A 16,372-nucleotide genomic window follows, 5' to 3' on the forward strand; every position below is an offset into this window, starting at 1 on the left:
CTGCTCCACGCAACTCACACATACCTGGTATCAGCAGGTCCTCGTTAGTATAGTGGAGAGTATCCCCGCCTGTCATGCGGGAGACCGGGGTTCGATTCCCCGACGGGGAGAATTGTCACTTTTAGACACATCAATAACCAGAATTATAAAACAAGACTCTTTCTTTTCACTTTGGGCGGTGTAATGTTTTCTGTATGACGCTGTCCAATCAGCTTCTGCCCCTTCCCTGTCCAGCAACACAGTATGATCTTATAATATACAGCTTTCATTCCCAATTCTGTATTCAACTGGCTATATCTCAGGCTCTGTCACAGCTAGAACTGTGATTCTACTGTCATATGAAAGATTGGAATCTCCCCTTTCATATGCACCAGAACCGCGGTTCTAGGTCGTCCACAGCCCGAGATATGGCTGTTTGAATGGATCCCCCTTCCCTCTAGACTGTCTCCTAATGCTGTGAAACAGCATCCTGCTGATAGGACAGAGTCAGAGGCTGGGAGGAAGCCCCACCTCAGGAGAATCGCTGCTGTTACCTCCCAGTTGTCTTATAAATCCTCATTTACATATTTAGAAAAAAGCTCATAACTTTTGAAATAATAAACGTTTTGGGACACAATTTTCACTAGTATTATCAGTGTGACAGCGCCTATCAAATTATCTAGGAGATAGGGAAGTACAAGTGACAGAGCCTCTTTAAATAGGACGAAATTGCAGTACCAGGATTATTATCTGTCTTACAAGCAGATACATTTAGAAAAATGCTAATTTTCTCTACAATTTTCTCTACGATTCGGATTGTATCGACCACATTTTACCACTTACATAAAGTACAATGTGTCACAAGAAAACAATCTCAGAATGCTTGGATAAATAAAAGAATTCCAAAGTTATTACCACATAAAGAGAAGACAATATGTCATTGCCATATTTATTCATTTTCCTATCATAGGGGGGCACACTAATCTGTATTAGAGTTGTTGAATGGTCTCAGTGGTGTCAGATTAATAGTGAATAACGAGCACAGGGATGTGGGGGCATAGCATAGTTACCAAAACAAAGACCACTCTCCGCATCGGACACGCCATACAGACCCATTCCACATATATGCCATTTACACAATGCACTCAGGCCACACATGCGCCGCCGCTAGGCCTGCTCCACGCAACTCACACATCCCTGGTATCAGCAGGTCCTCGTTAGTATAGTGGAGAGTATCCCCGCCTGTCACGCGGGAGACCGGGGTTCGATTCCCCGAAGGGGAGAATTGTCACTTTTAGACACATCAATAACCAGAATTATAAAACAAGACTCTTTCTTTTCACTTTGGGCGGTGTAATGTTTTCTGTATGACGCTGTCCAATCAGCTTCTGCCCCTTCCCTGTCCAGCAACACAGTATGATCTTATAGTATACAGCTTTCATTCCCAATTCTGTATTCAACTGGCTATATCTCAGGCTCTGTCACAGCTAGAACTGTGATTCTACTGTCATATGAAAGATTGGAATCTCCCCTTTCATATGCACCAGAACCGCGGTTCTAGGTCGTCCACAGCCCGAGATATGGCTGTTTGAATGGATCCCCCTTCCCTCTAGACTGTCTCCTAATGCTGTGAAACAGCATCCTGCTGATAGGACAGAGTCAGAGGCTGGGAGGAAGCCCCACCTCAGGAGAATCGCTGCTGTTACCTCCCAGTTGTCTTCTAAATCCTCATTTACATATTTAGAAAAAAGCTCATAACTTTTGAAATAATAAACGTTTTGGGACACAATTTTCACTAGTATTATCAGTGTGACAGCGCCTATCAAATTAGCTAGGAGATAGGGAAGTACAAGTGACAGAGCCTCTTTAAATAGGACGAAATTGCAGTACCAGGATTATTATCTGTCTTACAAGCAGATACATTTAGAAAAATGCTAATTTTCTCTACAATTTTCTCTACGATTCGGATTGTATCGACCACATTTTACCACTTACATAAAGTACAATGTGTCACAAGAAAACAATCTCAGAATGCTTGGATAAATAAAAGAATTCCAAAGTTATTACCACATAAAGAGAAGACAATATGTCATTGCCATATTTATTCATTTTCCTATCATAGGGGGGCACACCAATCTGTATTAGAGTTGTTGAATGGTCTCAGTGGTGTCAGATTAATAGTGAATAACGAGCACAGGGATGTGAGGGCATAGCATAGTTACCAAAACAAAGACCACTCTCCGCATCGGACACGCCATACAGACCCATTCCACATATATGCCATTTACACAATGCACTCAGGCCACACATGCGCCGCTGCTAGGCCTGCTCCACGCAACTCACACATCCCTGGTATCAGCAGGTCCTCGTTAGTATAGTGGAGAGTATCCCCGCCTGTCACGCGGGAGACCGGGGTTCGATTCCCCGAAGGGGAGAATTGTCACTTTTAGACACATCCATAACCAGAATTATAAAACAAGACTCTTTCTTTTCACTTTGGGCGGTGTAATGTTTTCTGTATGACGCTGTCCAATCAGCTTCTGCCCCTTCCCTGTCCAGCAACACAGTATGATCTTATAGTATACAGCTTTCATTCCCAATTCTGTATTCAACTGGCTATATCTCAGGCTCTGTCACAGCTAGAACTGTGATTCTACTGTCATATGAAAGATTGGAATCTCCCCTTTCATATGCCACAAGAACCGCGGTTCTAGGTCGTCCACAGCCCGAGATATGGCTGTTTGAATGGATCCCCCTTCCCTCTAGACTGTCTCCTAATGCTGTGAAACAGCATCCTGCTGATAGGACAGAGTCAGAGGCTGGGAGGAAGCCCCACCTCAGGAGAATCGCTGCTGTTACCTCCCAGTTGTCTTATAAATCCTCATTTACATATTTAGAAAAAAGCTCATAACTTTTGAAATAATAAACGTTTTGGGACACAATTTTCACTAGTATTATCAGTGTGACAGTGCCTATCAAATTAGCTAGGAGATAGGGAAGTACAAGTGACAGAGCCTCTTTAAATAGGACGAAATTGCAGTACCAGGATTATTATCTGTCTTACAAGCAGATACATTTAGAAAAATGCTAATTTTCTCTACAATTTTCTCTACGATTCGGATTGTATCGACCACATTTTACCACTTACATAAAGTACAATGTGTCACAAGAAAACAATCTCAGAATGCTTGGATAAATAAAAGAATTCCAAAGTTATTACCACATAAAGAGAAGACAATATGTCATTGCCATATTTATTCATTTTCCTATCATAGGGGGGCACACTAATCTGTATTAGAGTTGTTGAATGGTCTCAGTGGTGTCAGATTAATAGTGAATAACGAGCACAGGGATGTGGGGGCATAGCATAGTTACCAAAACAAAGACCACTCTCCGCATCGGACACGCCATACAGACCCATTCCACATATATGCCATTTACACAATGCACTCAGGCCACACATGCGCCGCCGCTAGGCCTGCTCCACGCAACTCACACATCCCTGGTATCAGCAGGTCCTCGTTAGTATAGTGGAGAGTATCCCCGCCTGTCATGCGGGAGACCGGGGTTCGATTCCCCGACGGGGAGAATTGTCACTTTTAGACACATCAATAACCAGAATTATAAAACAAGACTCTTTCTTTTCACTTTGGGCGGTGTAATGTTTTCTGTATGACGCTGTCCAATCAGCTTCTGCCCCTTCCCTGTCCAGCAACACAGTATGATCTTATAGTATACAGCTTTCATTCCCAATTCTGTATTCAACTGGCTATATCTCAGGCTCTGTCACAGCTAGAACTGTGATTCTACTGTCATATGAAAGATTGGAATCTCCCCTTTCATATGCACCAGAACCGCGGTTCTAGGTCGTCCACAGCCCGAGATATGGCTGTTTGAATGGATCCCCCTTCCCTCTAGACTGTCTCCTAATGCTGTGAAACAGCATCCTGCTGATAGGACAGAGTCAGAGGCTGGGAGGAAGCCCCACCTCAGGAGAATCGCTGCTGTTACCTCCCAGTTGTCTTATAAATCCTCATTTACATATTTAGAAAAAAGCTCATAACTTTTGAAATAATAAACGTTTTGGGACACAATTTTCACTAGTATTATCAGTGTGACAGTGCCTATCAAATTAGCTAGGAGATAGGGAAGTACAAGTGACAGAGCCTCTTTAAATAGGACGAAATTGCAGTACCAGGATTATTATCTGTCTTACAAGCAGATACATTTAGAAAAATGCTAATTTTCTCTACAATTTTCTCTACGATTCGGATTGTATCGACCACATTTTACCACTTACATAAAGTACAATGTGTCACAAGAAAACAATCTCAGAATGCTTGGATAAATAAAAGAATTCCAAAGTTATTACCACATAAAGAGAAGACAATATGTCATTGCCATATTTATTCATTTTCCTATCATAGGGGGGCACACTAATCTGTATTAGAGTTGTTGAATGGTCTCAGTGGTGTCAGATTAATAGTGAATAATGAGCACAGGGATGTGGGGGCATAGCATAGTTACCAAAACAAAGACCACTCTCCGCATCGGACACGCCATACAGACCCATTCCACATATATGCCATTTACACAATGCACTCAGGCCACACATGCGCCGCCGCTAGGCCTGCTCCACACAACTCACACAGCCCTGGTATCAGCAGGTCCTCGTTAGTATAGTGGAGAGTATCCCTGCCTGTCACGCGGGAGACCGGGGTTCGATTCCCCGACGGGGAGAATTGTCACTTTTAGACACATCAATAACCAGAATTATAAAACAAGACTCTTTCTTTTCACTTTGGGCGGTGTAATGTTTTCTGTATGACGCTGTCCAATCAGCTTCTGCCCCTTCCCTGTCCAGCAACACAGTATGATCTTATAGTATACAGCTTTCATTCCCAATTCTGTATTCAACTGGCTATATCTCAGGCTCTGTCACAGCTAGAACTGTGATTCTACTGTCATATGAAAGATTGGAATCTCCCCTTTCATATGCCACCAGAACCGCGGTTCTAGGTCGTCCACAGCCCGAGATATGCCTGTTTGAATGGATCCCCCTTCCCTCTAGACTGTCTCCTAATGCTGTGAAACAGCATCCTGCTGATAGGACAGAGTCAGAGGCTGGGAGGAAGCCCCACCTCAGGAGAATCGCTGCTGTTACCTCCCAGTTGTCTTATAAATCCTCATTTACATATTTAGAAAAAAGCTCATAACTTTTGAAATAATAAACGTTTTGGGACACAATTTTCACTAGTATTATCAGTGTGACAGCGCCTATCAAATTAGCTAGGAGATAGGGAAGTACAAGTGACAGAGCCTCTTTAAATAGGACGAAATTGCAGTACCAGGATTATTATCTGTCTTACAAGCAGATACATTTAGAAAAATGCTAATTTTCTCTACAATTTTCTCTACGATTCGGATTGTATCGACCACATTTTACCACTTATATAAAGTACAATGTGTCACAAGAAAACAATCTCAGAATGCTTGGATAAATAAAAGAATTCCAAAGTTATTACCACATAAAGAGAAGACAATATGTCATTGCCATATTTATTCATTTTCCTATCATAGGGGGGCACACTAATCTGTATTAGAGTTGTTGAATGGTCTCAGATTAATAGTGAATAATGAGCACAGGGATGTGGGGGCATAGCATAGTTACCAAAACAAAGACCACTCTCCGCATCGGACACGCCATACAGACCCATTCCACATATATGCCATTTACACAATGCACTCAGGCCACACATGCGCCGCCGCTAGGCCTGCTCCACACAACTCACACAGCCCTGGTATCAGCAGGTCCTCGTTAGTATAGTGGAGAGTATCCCTGCCTGTCACGCGGGAGACCGGGGTTCGATTCCCCGACGGGGAGAATTGTCACTTTTAGACACATCAATAACCAGAATTATAAAACAAGACTCTTTCTTTTCACTTTGGGCGGTGTAATGTTTTCTGTATGACGCTGTCCAATCAGCTTCTGCCCCTTCCCTGTCCAGCAACACAGTATGATCTTATAGTATACAGCTTTCATTCCCAATTCTGTATTCAACTGGCTATATCTCAGGCTCTGTCACAGCTAGAACTGTGATTCTACTGTCATATGAAAGATTGGAATCTCCCCTTTCATATGCCACCAGAACCGCGGTTCTAGGTCGCCCACAGCCCGAGATATGGCTGTTTGAATGGATCCCCCTTCCCTCTAGACTGTCTCCTAATGCTGTGAAACAGCATCCTGCTGATAGGACAGAGTCAGAGGCTGGGAGGAAGCCCCACCTCAGGAGAATCGCTGCTGTTACCTCCCAGTTGTCTTATAAATCCTCATTTACATATTTAGAAAAAAGCTCATAACTTTTGAAATAATAAACGTTTTGGGACACAATTTTCACTAGTATTATCAGTGTGACAGCGCCTATCAAATTAGCTAGGAGATAGGGAAGTACAAGTGACAGAGCCTCTTTAAATAGGACGAAATTGCAGTACCAGGATTATTATCTGTCTTACAAGCAGAAACATTTAGAAAAATGCTAATTTTCTCTACAATTTTCTCTACGATTCGGATTGTATCGACCACATTTTACCACTTACATAAAGTACAATGTGTCACAAGAAAACAATCTCAGAATGCTTGGATAAATAAAAGAATTCCAAAGTTATTACCACATAAAGAGAAGACAATATGTCATTGCCATATTTATTCATTTTCCTATCATAGGGGGGCACACTAATCTGTATTAGAGTTGTTGAATGGTCTCAGTGGTGTCAGATTAATAGTGAATAATGAGCACAGGGATGTGGGGGCATAGCATAGTTACCAAAACAAAGACCACTCTCCGCATCGGACACGCCATACAGACCCATTCCACATATATGCCATTTACACAATGCACTCAGGCCACACATGCGCCGCCGCTAGGCCTGCTCCACACAACTCACACAGCCCTGGTATCAGCAGGTCCTCGTTAGTATAGTGGAGAGTATCCCTGCCTGTCACGCGGGAGACCGGGGTTCGATTCCCCGACGGGGAGAATTGTCACTTTTAGACACATCAATAACCAGAATTATAAAACAAGACTCTTTCTTTTCACTTTGGGCGGTGTAATGTTTTCTGTATGACGCTGTCCAATCAGCTTCTGCCCCTTCCCTGTCCAGCAACACAGTATGATCTTATAGTATACAGCTTTCATTCCCAATTCTGTATTCAACTGGCTATATCTCAGGCTCTGTCACAGCTAGAACTGTGATTCTACTGTCATATGAAAGATTGGAATCTCCCCTTTCATATGCACCAGAACCGCGGTTCTAGGTCGTCCACAGCCCGAGATATGGCTGTTTGAATGGATCCCCCTTCCCTCTAGACTGTCTCCTAATGCTGTGAAACAGCATCCTGCTGATAGGACAGAGTCAGAGGCTGGGAGGAAGCCCCACCTCAGGAGAATCGCTGCTGTTACCTCCCAGTTGTCTTATAAATCCTCATTTACATATTTAGAAAAAAGCTCATAACTTTTGAAATAATAAACGTTTTGGGACACAATTTTCACTAGTATTATCAGTGTGACAGCGCCTATCAAATTAGCTAGGAGATAGGGAAGTACAAGTGACAGAGCCTCTTTAAATAGGACGAAATTGCAGTACCAGGATTATTATCTGTCTTACAAGCAGAAACATTTAGAAAAATGCTAATTTTCTCTACAATTTTCTCTACGATTCGGATTGTATCGACCACATTTTACCACTTACATAAAGTACAATGTGTCACAAGAAAACAATCTCAGAATGCTTGGATAAATAAAAGAATTCCAAAGTTATTACCACATAAAGAGAAGACAATATGTCATTGCCATATTTATTCATTTTCCTATCATAGGGGGGCACACTAATCTGTATTAGAGTTGTTGAATGGTCTCAGTGGTGTCAGATTAATAGTGAATAATGAGCACAGGGATGTGGGGGCATAGCATAGTTACCAAAACAAAGACCACTCTCCGCATCGGACACGCCATACAGACCCATTCCACATATATGCCATTTACACAATGCACTCAGGCCACACATGCGCCGCCGCTAGGCCTGCTCCACGCAACTCACGCAGCCCTGGTATCAGCAGGTCCTCGTTAGTATAGTGGAGAGTATCCCCGCCTGTCACGCGGGAGACCGGGGTTCGATTCCCCGACGGGGAGAATTGTCACTTTTAGACACATCAATAACCAGAATTATAAAACAAGACTCTTTCTTTTCACTTTGGGCGGTGTAATGTTTTCTGTATGACGCTGTCCAATCAGCTTCTGCCCCTTCCCTGTCCAGCAACACAGTATGATCTTATAGTATACAGCTTTCATTCCCAATTCTGTATTCAACTGGCTATATCTCAGGCTCTGTCACAGCTAGAACTGTGATTCTACTGTCATATGAAAGATTGGAATCTCCCCTTTCATATGCACCAGAACCGCGGTTCTAGGTCGTCCACAGCCCGAGATATGGCTGTTTGAATGGATCCCCCTTCCCTCTAGACTGTCTCCTAATGCTGTGAAACAGCATCCTGCTGATAGGACAGAGTCAGAGGCTGGGAGGAAGCCCCACCTCAGGAGAATCGCTGCTGTTACCTCCCAGTTGTCTTATAAATCCTCATTTACATATTTAGAAAAAAGCTCATAACTTTTGAAATAATAAACGTTTTGGGACACAATTTTCACTAGTATTATCAGTGTGACAGCGCCTATCAAATTAGCTAGGAGATAGGGAAGTACAAGTGACAGAGCCTCTTTAAATAGGACGAAATTGCAGTACCAGGATTATTATCTGTCTTACAAGCAGAAACATTTAGAAAAATGCTAATTTTCTCTACAATTTTCTCTACGATTCGGATTGTATCGACCACATTTTACCACTTACATAAAGTACAATGTGTCACAAGAAAACAATCTCAGAATGCTTGGATAAATAAAAGAATTCCAAAGTTATTACCACATAAAGAGAAGACAATATGTCATTGCCATATTTATTCATTTTCCTATCATAGGGGGGCACACTAATCTGTATTAGAGTTGTTGAATGGTCTCAGTGGTGTCAGATTAATAGTGAATAATGAGCACAGGGATGTGGGGGCATAGCATAGTTACCAAAACAAAGACCACTCTCCGCATCGGACACGCCATACAGACCCATTCCACATATATGCCATTTACACAATGCACTCAGGCCACACATGCGCCGCCGCTAGGCCTGCTCCACACAACTCACACAGCCCTGGTATCAGCAGGTCCTCGTTAGTATAGTGGAGAGTATCCCTGCCTGTCACGCGGGAGACCGGGGTTCGATTCCCCGACGGGGAGAATTGTCACTTTTAGACACATCAATAACCAGAATTATAAAACAAGACTCTTTCTTTTCACTTTGGGCGGTGTAATGTTTTCTGTATGACGCTGTCCAATCAGCTTCTGCCCCTTCCCTGTCCAGCAACACAGTATGATCTTATAGTATACAGCTTTCATTCCCAATTCTGTATTCAACTGGCTATATCTCAGGCTCTGTCACAGCTAGAACTGTGATTCTACTGTCATATGAAAGATTGGAATCTCCCCTTTCATATGCACCAGAACCGCGGTTCTAGGTCGTCCACAGCCCGAGATATGGCTGTTTGAATGGATCCCCCTTCCCTCTAGACTGTCTCCTAATGCTGTGAAACAGCATCCTGCTGATAGGACAGAGTCAGAGGCTGGGAGGAAGCCCCACCTCAGGAGAATCGCTGCTGTTACCTCCCAGTTGTCTTATAAATCCTCATTTACATATTTAGAAAAAAGCTCATAACTTTTGAAATAATAAACGTTTTGGGACACAATTTTCACTAGTATTATCAGTGTGACAGCGCCTATCAAATTAGCTAGGAGATAGGGAAGTACAAGTGACAGAGCCTCTTTAAATAGGACGAAATTGCAGTACCAGGATTATTATCTGTCTTACAAGCAGAAACATTTAGAAAAATGCTAATTTTCTCTACAATTTTCTCTACGATTCGGATTGTATCGACCACATTTTACCACTTACATAAAGTACAATGTGTCACAAGAAAACAATCTCAGAATGCTTGGATAAATAAAAGAATTCCAAAGTTATTACCACATAAAGAGAAGACAATATGTCATTGCCATATTTATTCATTTTCCTATCATAGGGGGGCACACTAATCTGTATTAGAGTTGTTGAATGGTCTCAGTGGTGTCAGATTAATAGTGAATAATGAGCACAGGGATGTGGGGGCATAGCATAGTTACCAAAACAAAGACCACTCTCCGCATCGGACACGCCATACAGACCCATTCCACATATATGCCATTTACACAATGCACTCAGGCCACACATGCGCCGCCGCTAGGCCTGCTCCACGCAACTCACGCAGCCCTGGTATCAGCAGGTCCTCGTTAGTATAGTGGAGAGTATCCCCGCCTGTCACGCGGGAGACCGGGGTTCGATTCCCCGACGGGGAGAATTGTCACTTTTAGACACATCAATAACCAGAATTATAAAACAAGACTCTTTCTTTTCACTTTGGGCGGTGTAATGTTTTCTGTATGACGCTGTCCAATCAGCTTCTGCCCCTTCCCTGTCCAGCAACACAGTATGATCTTATAGTATACAGCTTTCATTCCCAATTCTGTATTCAACTGGCTATATCTCAGGCTCTGTCACAGCTAGAACTGTGATTCTACTGTCATATGAAAGATTGGAATCTCCCCTTTCATATGCACCAGAACCGCGGTTCTAGGTCGTCCACAGCCCGAGATATGGCTGTTTGAATGGATCCCCATTCCCTCTAGACTGTCTCCTAATGCTGTGAAACAGCATCCTGCTGATAGGACAGAGTCAGAGTCAGAGGCTGGGAGGAAGCCCCACCTCAGGAGAATCGCTGCTGTTACCTCCCAGTTGTCTTCTAAATCCTCATTTACATATTTAGAAAAAAGCTCATAACTTTTGAAATAATAAACGTTTTGGGACACAATTTTCACTAGTATTATCAGTGTGACAGCGCCTATCAAATTAGCTAGGAGATAGGGAAGTACAAGTGACAGAGCCTCTTTAAATAGGACGAAATTGCAGTACCAGGATTATTATCTGTCTTACAAGCAGATACATTTAGAAAAATGCTAATTTTCTCTACAATTTTCTCTACGATTCGGATTGTATCGACCACATTTTACCACTTACATAAAGTACAATGTGTCACAAGAAAACAATCTCAGAATGCTTGGATAAATAAAAGAATTCCAAAGTTATTACCACATAAAGAGAAGACAATATGTCATTGCCATCTTTATTCATTTTCCTATCATAGGGGGGCACACTAATCTGTATTAGAGTTGTTGAATGGTCTCAGTGGTGTCAGATTAATAGTGAATAACGAGCACAGGGATGTGGGGGCATAGCATAGTTACCAAAACAAAGACCACTCTCCGCATCGGACACGCCATACAGACCCATTCCACATATATGCCATTTACACAATGCACTCAGGCCACACATGCGCCGCCGCTAGGCCTGCTCCACGCAACTCACACAGCCGTGGTATCAGCAGGTCCTCGTTAGTATAGTGGAGAGTATCCCCGCCTGTCACGCGGGAGACCGGGGTTCGGTTCCCCGACGGGGAGAATTGTCACTTTTAGACACATCAATAACCAGAATTATAAAACAAGACTCTTTCTTTTCACTTTGGGCGGTGTAATGTTTTCTGTATGACGCTGTCCAATCAGCTTCTGCCCCTTCCCTGTCCAGCAACACAGTGTGATCTTATAGTATACAGCTTTCATTCCCAATTCTGTATTCAACTGGCTATATCTCAGGCTCTGTCACAGCTAGAACTGTGATTCTACTGTCATATGAAAGATTGGAATCTCCCCTTTCATATGCCACCAGAACCGCGGTTCTAGGTCGTCCACAGCCCGAGATATGGCGGTTTGAATGGATCCCCCTTCCCTCTAGACTGTCTCCTAATGCTGTGAAACAGCATCCTGCTGATAGGACAGAGTCAGAGGCTGGGAGGAAGCCCCACCTCAGGAGAATCGCTGCTGTTACCTCCCTGTTGTCTTATAAATCCTCATTTACATATTTAGAAAAAAGCTCATAACTTTTGAAATAATAAACGTTTTGGGACACAATTTTCACTAGTATTATCAGTGTGACAGCGCCTATCAAATTAGCTAGGAGATAGGGAAGTACAAGTGACAGAGCCTCTTTAAATAGGACGAAATTGCAGTACCAGGATTATTATCTGTCTTACAAGCAGATACATTTAGAAAAATGCTAATTTTCTCTACAATTTTCTCTACGATTCGGATTGTATCGACCACATTTTACCACTTACATAAAGTACAATGTGTCACAAGAAAACAATCTCAGAATGCTTGGATAAATAAAAGAATTCCAAAGTTATTACCACATAAAGAGAAGACAATATGTCATTGCCATCTTTATTCATTTTCCTATCATAGGGGGGCACACTAATCTGTATTAGAGTTGTTGAATGGTCTCAGTGGTGTCAGATTAATAGTGAATAACGAGCACAGGGATGTGGGGGCATAGCATAGTTACCAAAACAAAGACCACTCTCCGCATCGGACACGCCATACAGACCCATTCCACATATATGCCATTTACACAATGCACTCAGGCCACACATGCGCCGCCGCTAGGCCTGCTCCACGCAACTCACACAGCCGTGGTATCAGCAGGTCCTCGTTAGTATAGTGGAGAGTATCCCCGCCTGTCACGCGGGAGACCGGGGTTCGATTCCCCGACGGGGAGAATTGTCACTTTTAGACACATCAATAACCAGAATTATAAAACAAGACTCTTTCTTTTCACTTTGGGCGGTGTAATGTTTTCTGTATGACGCTGTCCAATCAGCTTCTGCCCCTTCCCTGTCCAGCAACACAGTGTGATCTTATAGTATACAGCTTTCATTCCCAATTCTGTATTCAACTGGCTATATCTCAGGCTCTGTCACAGCTAGAACTGTGATTCTACTGTCATATGAAAGATTGGAATCTCCCCTTTCATATGCCACCAGAACCGCGGTTCTAGGTCGTCCACAGCCCGAGATATGGCGGTTTGAATGGATCCCCCTTCCCTCTAGACTGTCTCCTAATGCTGTGAAACAGCATCCTGCTGATAGGACAGAGTCAGAGGCTGGGAGGAAGCCCCACCTCAGGAGAATCGCTGCTGTTACCTCCCTGTTGTCTTATAAATCCTCATTTACATATTTAGAAAAAAGCTCATAACTTTTGAAATAATAAACGTTTTGGGACACAATTTTCACTAGTATTATCAGTGTGACAGCGCCTATCAAATTAGCTAGGAGATAGGGAAGTACAAGTGACAGAGCCTCTTTAAATAGGACGAAATTGCAGTACCAGGATTATTATCTGTCTTACAAGCAGATATATTTAGAAAAATGCTAATTTTCTCTACAATTTTCTCTACGATTCGGATTGTATCGACCACATTTTACCACTTACATAAAGTACAATGTGTCACAAGAAAACAATCTCAGAATGCTTGGATAAATAAAAGAATTCCAAAGTTATTACCACATAAAGAGAAGACAATATGTCATTGCCATCTTTATTCATTTTCCTATCATAGGGGGGCACACTAATCTGTATTAGAGTTGTTGAATGGTCTCAGTGGTGTCAGATTAATAGTGAATAACGAGCACAGGGATGTGGGGGCATAGCATAGTTACCAAAACAAAGACCACTCTCCGCATCGGACACGCCATACAGACCCATTCCACATATATGCCATTTACACAATGCACTCAGGCCACACATGCGCCGCCGCTAGGCCTGCTCCACGCAACTCACACAGCCATGGTATCAGCAGGTCCTCGTTAGTATAGTGGAGAGTATCCCCGCCTGTCACGCGGGAGACCGGGGTTCGATTCCCCGACGGGGAGAATTGTCACTTTTAGACACATCAATAACCAGAATTATAAAACAAGACTCTTTCTTTTCACTTTGGGCGGTGTAATGTTTTCTGTATGACGCTGTCCAATCAGCTTCTGCCCCTTCCCTGTCCAGCAACACAGTGTGATCTTATAGTATACAGCTTTCATTCCCAATTCTGTATTCAACTGGCTATATCTCAGGCTCTGTCACAGCTAGAACTGTGATTCTACTGTCATATGAAAGATTGGAATCTCCCCTTTCATATGCACCAGAACCGCGGTTCTAGGTCGTCCACAGCCCGAGATATGGCTGTTTGAATGGATCCCCCTTCCCTCTAGACTGTCTCCTAATGCTGTGAAACAGCATCCTGCTGATAGGACAGAGTCAGAGGCTGGGAGGAAGCCCCACCTCAGGAGAATCGCTGCTGTTGCCTCCCAGTTGTCTTATAAATCCTCATTTACATATTTAGAAAAAAGCTCATAACTTTTGAAATAATAAACGTTTTGGGACACAATTTTCACTAGTATTATCAGTGTGACAGCGCCTATCAAATTAGCTAGGAGATAGGGAAGTACAAGTGACAGAGCCTCTTTAAATAGGACGAAATTGCAGTACCAGGATTATTATCTGTCTTACAAGCAGAAACATTTAGAAAAATGCTAATTTTCTCTACAATTTTCTCTACGATTCGGATTGTATCGACCACATTTTACCACTTACATAAAGTACAATGTGTCACAAGAAAACAATCTCAGAATGCTTGGATAAATAAAAGAATTCCAAAGTTATTACCACATAAAGAGAAGACAATATGTCATTGCCATATTTATTCATTTTCCTATCATAGGGGGGCACACTAATCTGTATTAGAGTTGTTGAATGGTCTCAGTGGTGTCAGATTAATAGTGAATAATGAGCACAGGGATGTGGGGGCATAGCATAGTTACCAAAACAAAGACCACTCTCCGCATCGGACACGCCATACAGACCCATTCCACATATATGCCATTTACACAATGCACTCAGGCCACACATGCGCCGCCGCTAGGCCTGCTCCACGCAACTCACACAGCCCTGGTATCAGCAGGTCCTCGTTAGTATAGTGGAGAGTATCCCCGCCTGTCACGCGGGAGACCGGGGTTCGATTCCCCGACGGGGAGAATTGTCACTTTTAGACACATCAATAACCAGAATTATAAAACAAGACTCTTTCTTTTCACTTTGGGCGGTGTAATGTTTTCTGTATGACGCTGTCCAATCAGCTTCTGCCCCTTCCCTGTCCAGCAACACAGTATGATCTTATAGTATACAGCTTTCATTCCCAATTCTGTATTCAACTGGCTATATCTCAGGCTCTGTCACAGCTAGAACTGTGATTCTACTGTCATATGAAAGATTGGAATCTCCCCTTTCATATGCACCAGAACCGCGGTTCTAGGTCGTCCACAGCCCGAGATATGGCTGTTTGAATGGATCCCCCTTCCCTCTAGACTGTCTCCTAATGCTGTGAAACAGCATCCTGCTGATAGGACAGAGTCAGAGGCTGGGAGGAAGCCCCACCTCAGGAGAATCGCTGCTGTTACCTCCCAGTTGTCTTATAAATCCTCATTTACATATTTAGAAAAAAGCTCATAACTTTTGAAATAATAAACGTTTTGGGACACAATTTTCACTAGTATTATCAGTGTGACAGCGCCTATCAAATTAGCTAGGAGATAGGGAAGTACAAGTGACAGAGCCTCTTTAAATAGGACAAAATTGCAGTACCAGGATTATTATCTGTCTTACAAGCAGATACATTTAGAAAAATGCTAATTTTCTCTACAATTTTCTCTACGATTCGGATTGTATCGACCACATTTTACCTCTTACATAAAGTACAATGTGTCACAAGAAAACAATCTCAGAATGCTTGGATAAATAAAAGAATTCCAAAGTTATTACCACATAAAGAGAAGACAATATGTCATTGCCATATTTATTCATTTTCCTATCAAAGGGGGGCACACTAATCTGTATTAGAGTTGTTGAATGGTCTCAGTGGTGTCAGATTAATAGTGAATAACGAGCACAGGGATGTGGGGGCATAGCATAGTTACCAAAACAAAGACCACTCTCCGCATCGGACACGCCATACAGACCCATTCCACATATATGCCATTTACACAATGCACTCAGGCCACACATGCGCCGCCGCTAGGCCTGCTCCACGCAACTCACACAGCCCTGGCATCAGCAGGTCCTCGTTAGTATAGTGGAGAGTATCCCCGCCTGTCACGCGGGAGACCGGGGTTCGATTCCCCGACGGGGAGAATTGTCACTTTTAGACACATCAATAACCAGAATTATAAAACAAGACTCTTTCTTTTCACTTTGGGCAGTGTAATGTTTTCTGTATGACGCTCTCCAATCAGCTTCTGCCCCTTCCCTGTCCAGCAACACAG

The 16,372-nt window shown here is 42.9% G+C and overlaps 12 non-coding genes across 12 annotated transcripts; all 12 read left to right on the forward strand.

Annotated features, from left to right (window-relative positions):
• The first annotated feature begins 38 nt into the window (after positions 1-38).
• Positions 39-110, forward strand: TRNAD-GUC (transfer RNA aspartic acid (anticodon GUC)). Its single transcript has one exon. It is a non-coding gene; the product is annotated as a tRNA-Asp (tRNA).
• A 3,385-nt stretch (positions 111-3,495) lies between these two features.
• TRNAD-GUC (transfer RNA aspartic acid (anticodon GUC)) lies at positions 3,496-3,567 on the forward strand. The gene has a single exon. It is a non-coding gene; the product is annotated as a tRNA-Asp (tRNA).
• Positions 3,568-4,647: 1,080 nt separating this feature from the next.
• TRNAD-GUC (transfer RNA aspartic acid (anticodon GUC)) lies at positions 4,648-4,719 on the forward strand. The gene has a single exon. It is a non-coding gene; the product is annotated as a tRNA-Asp (tRNA).
• A 1,072-nt stretch (positions 4,720-5,791) lies between these two features.
• On the forward strand, positions 5,792-5,863 carry TRNAD-GUC (transfer RNA aspartic acid (anticodon GUC)). Its single transcript has one exon. It is a non-coding gene; the product is annotated as a tRNA-Asp (tRNA).
• A 1,081-nt stretch (positions 5,864-6,944) lies between these two features.
• Positions 6,945-7,016, forward strand: TRNAD-GUC (transfer RNA aspartic acid (anticodon GUC)). The gene has a single exon. It is a non-coding gene; the product is annotated as a tRNA-Asp (tRNA).
• A 1,080-nt stretch (positions 7,017-8,096) lies between these two features.
• On the forward strand, positions 8,097-8,168 carry TRNAD-GUC (transfer RNA aspartic acid (anticodon GUC)). The gene has a single exon. It is a non-coding gene; the product is annotated as a tRNA-Asp (tRNA).
• Positions 8,169-9,248: 1,080 nt separating this feature from the next.
• On the forward strand, positions 9,249-9,320 carry TRNAD-GUC (transfer RNA aspartic acid (anticodon GUC)). The gene has a single exon. It is a non-coding gene; the product is annotated as a tRNA-Asp (tRNA).
• A 1,080-nt stretch (positions 9,321-10,400) lies between these two features.
• Positions 10,401-10,472, forward strand: TRNAD-GUC (transfer RNA aspartic acid (anticodon GUC)). The gene has a single exon. It is a non-coding gene; the product is annotated as a tRNA-Asp (tRNA).
• Positions 10,473-12,711: 2,239 nt separating this feature from the next.
• TRNAD-GUC (transfer RNA aspartic acid (anticodon GUC)) lies at positions 12,712-12,783 on the forward strand. Its single transcript has one exon. It is a non-coding gene; the product is annotated as a tRNA-Asp (tRNA).
• A 1,081-nt stretch (positions 12,784-13,864) lies between these two features.
• TRNAD-GUC (transfer RNA aspartic acid (anticodon GUC)) lies at positions 13,865-13,936 on the forward strand. The gene has a single exon. It is a non-coding gene; the product is annotated as a tRNA-Asp (tRNA).
• A 1,080-nt stretch (positions 13,937-15,016) lies between these two features.
• Positions 15,017-15,088, forward strand: TRNAD-GUC (transfer RNA aspartic acid (anticodon GUC)). The gene has a single exon. It is a non-coding gene; the product is annotated as a tRNA-Asp (tRNA).
• Positions 15,089-16,168: 1,080 nt separating this feature from the next.
• TRNAD-GUC (transfer RNA aspartic acid (anticodon GUC)) lies at positions 16,169-16,240 on the forward strand. Its single transcript has one exon. It is a non-coding gene; the product is annotated as a tRNA-Asp (tRNA).
• Positions 16,241-16,372: the final 132 nt, after the last annotated feature.

The sequence above is a fragment of the Rhinoderma darwinii genome, chromosome 3, assembly GCF_050947455.1.
Source record: "Rhinoderma darwinii isolate aRhiDar2 chromosome 3, aRhiDar2.hap1, whole genome shotgun sequence".
NCBI lineage: Eukaryota > Metazoa > Chordata > Amphibia > Anura > Rhinodermatidae > Rhinoderma > Rhinoderma darwinii.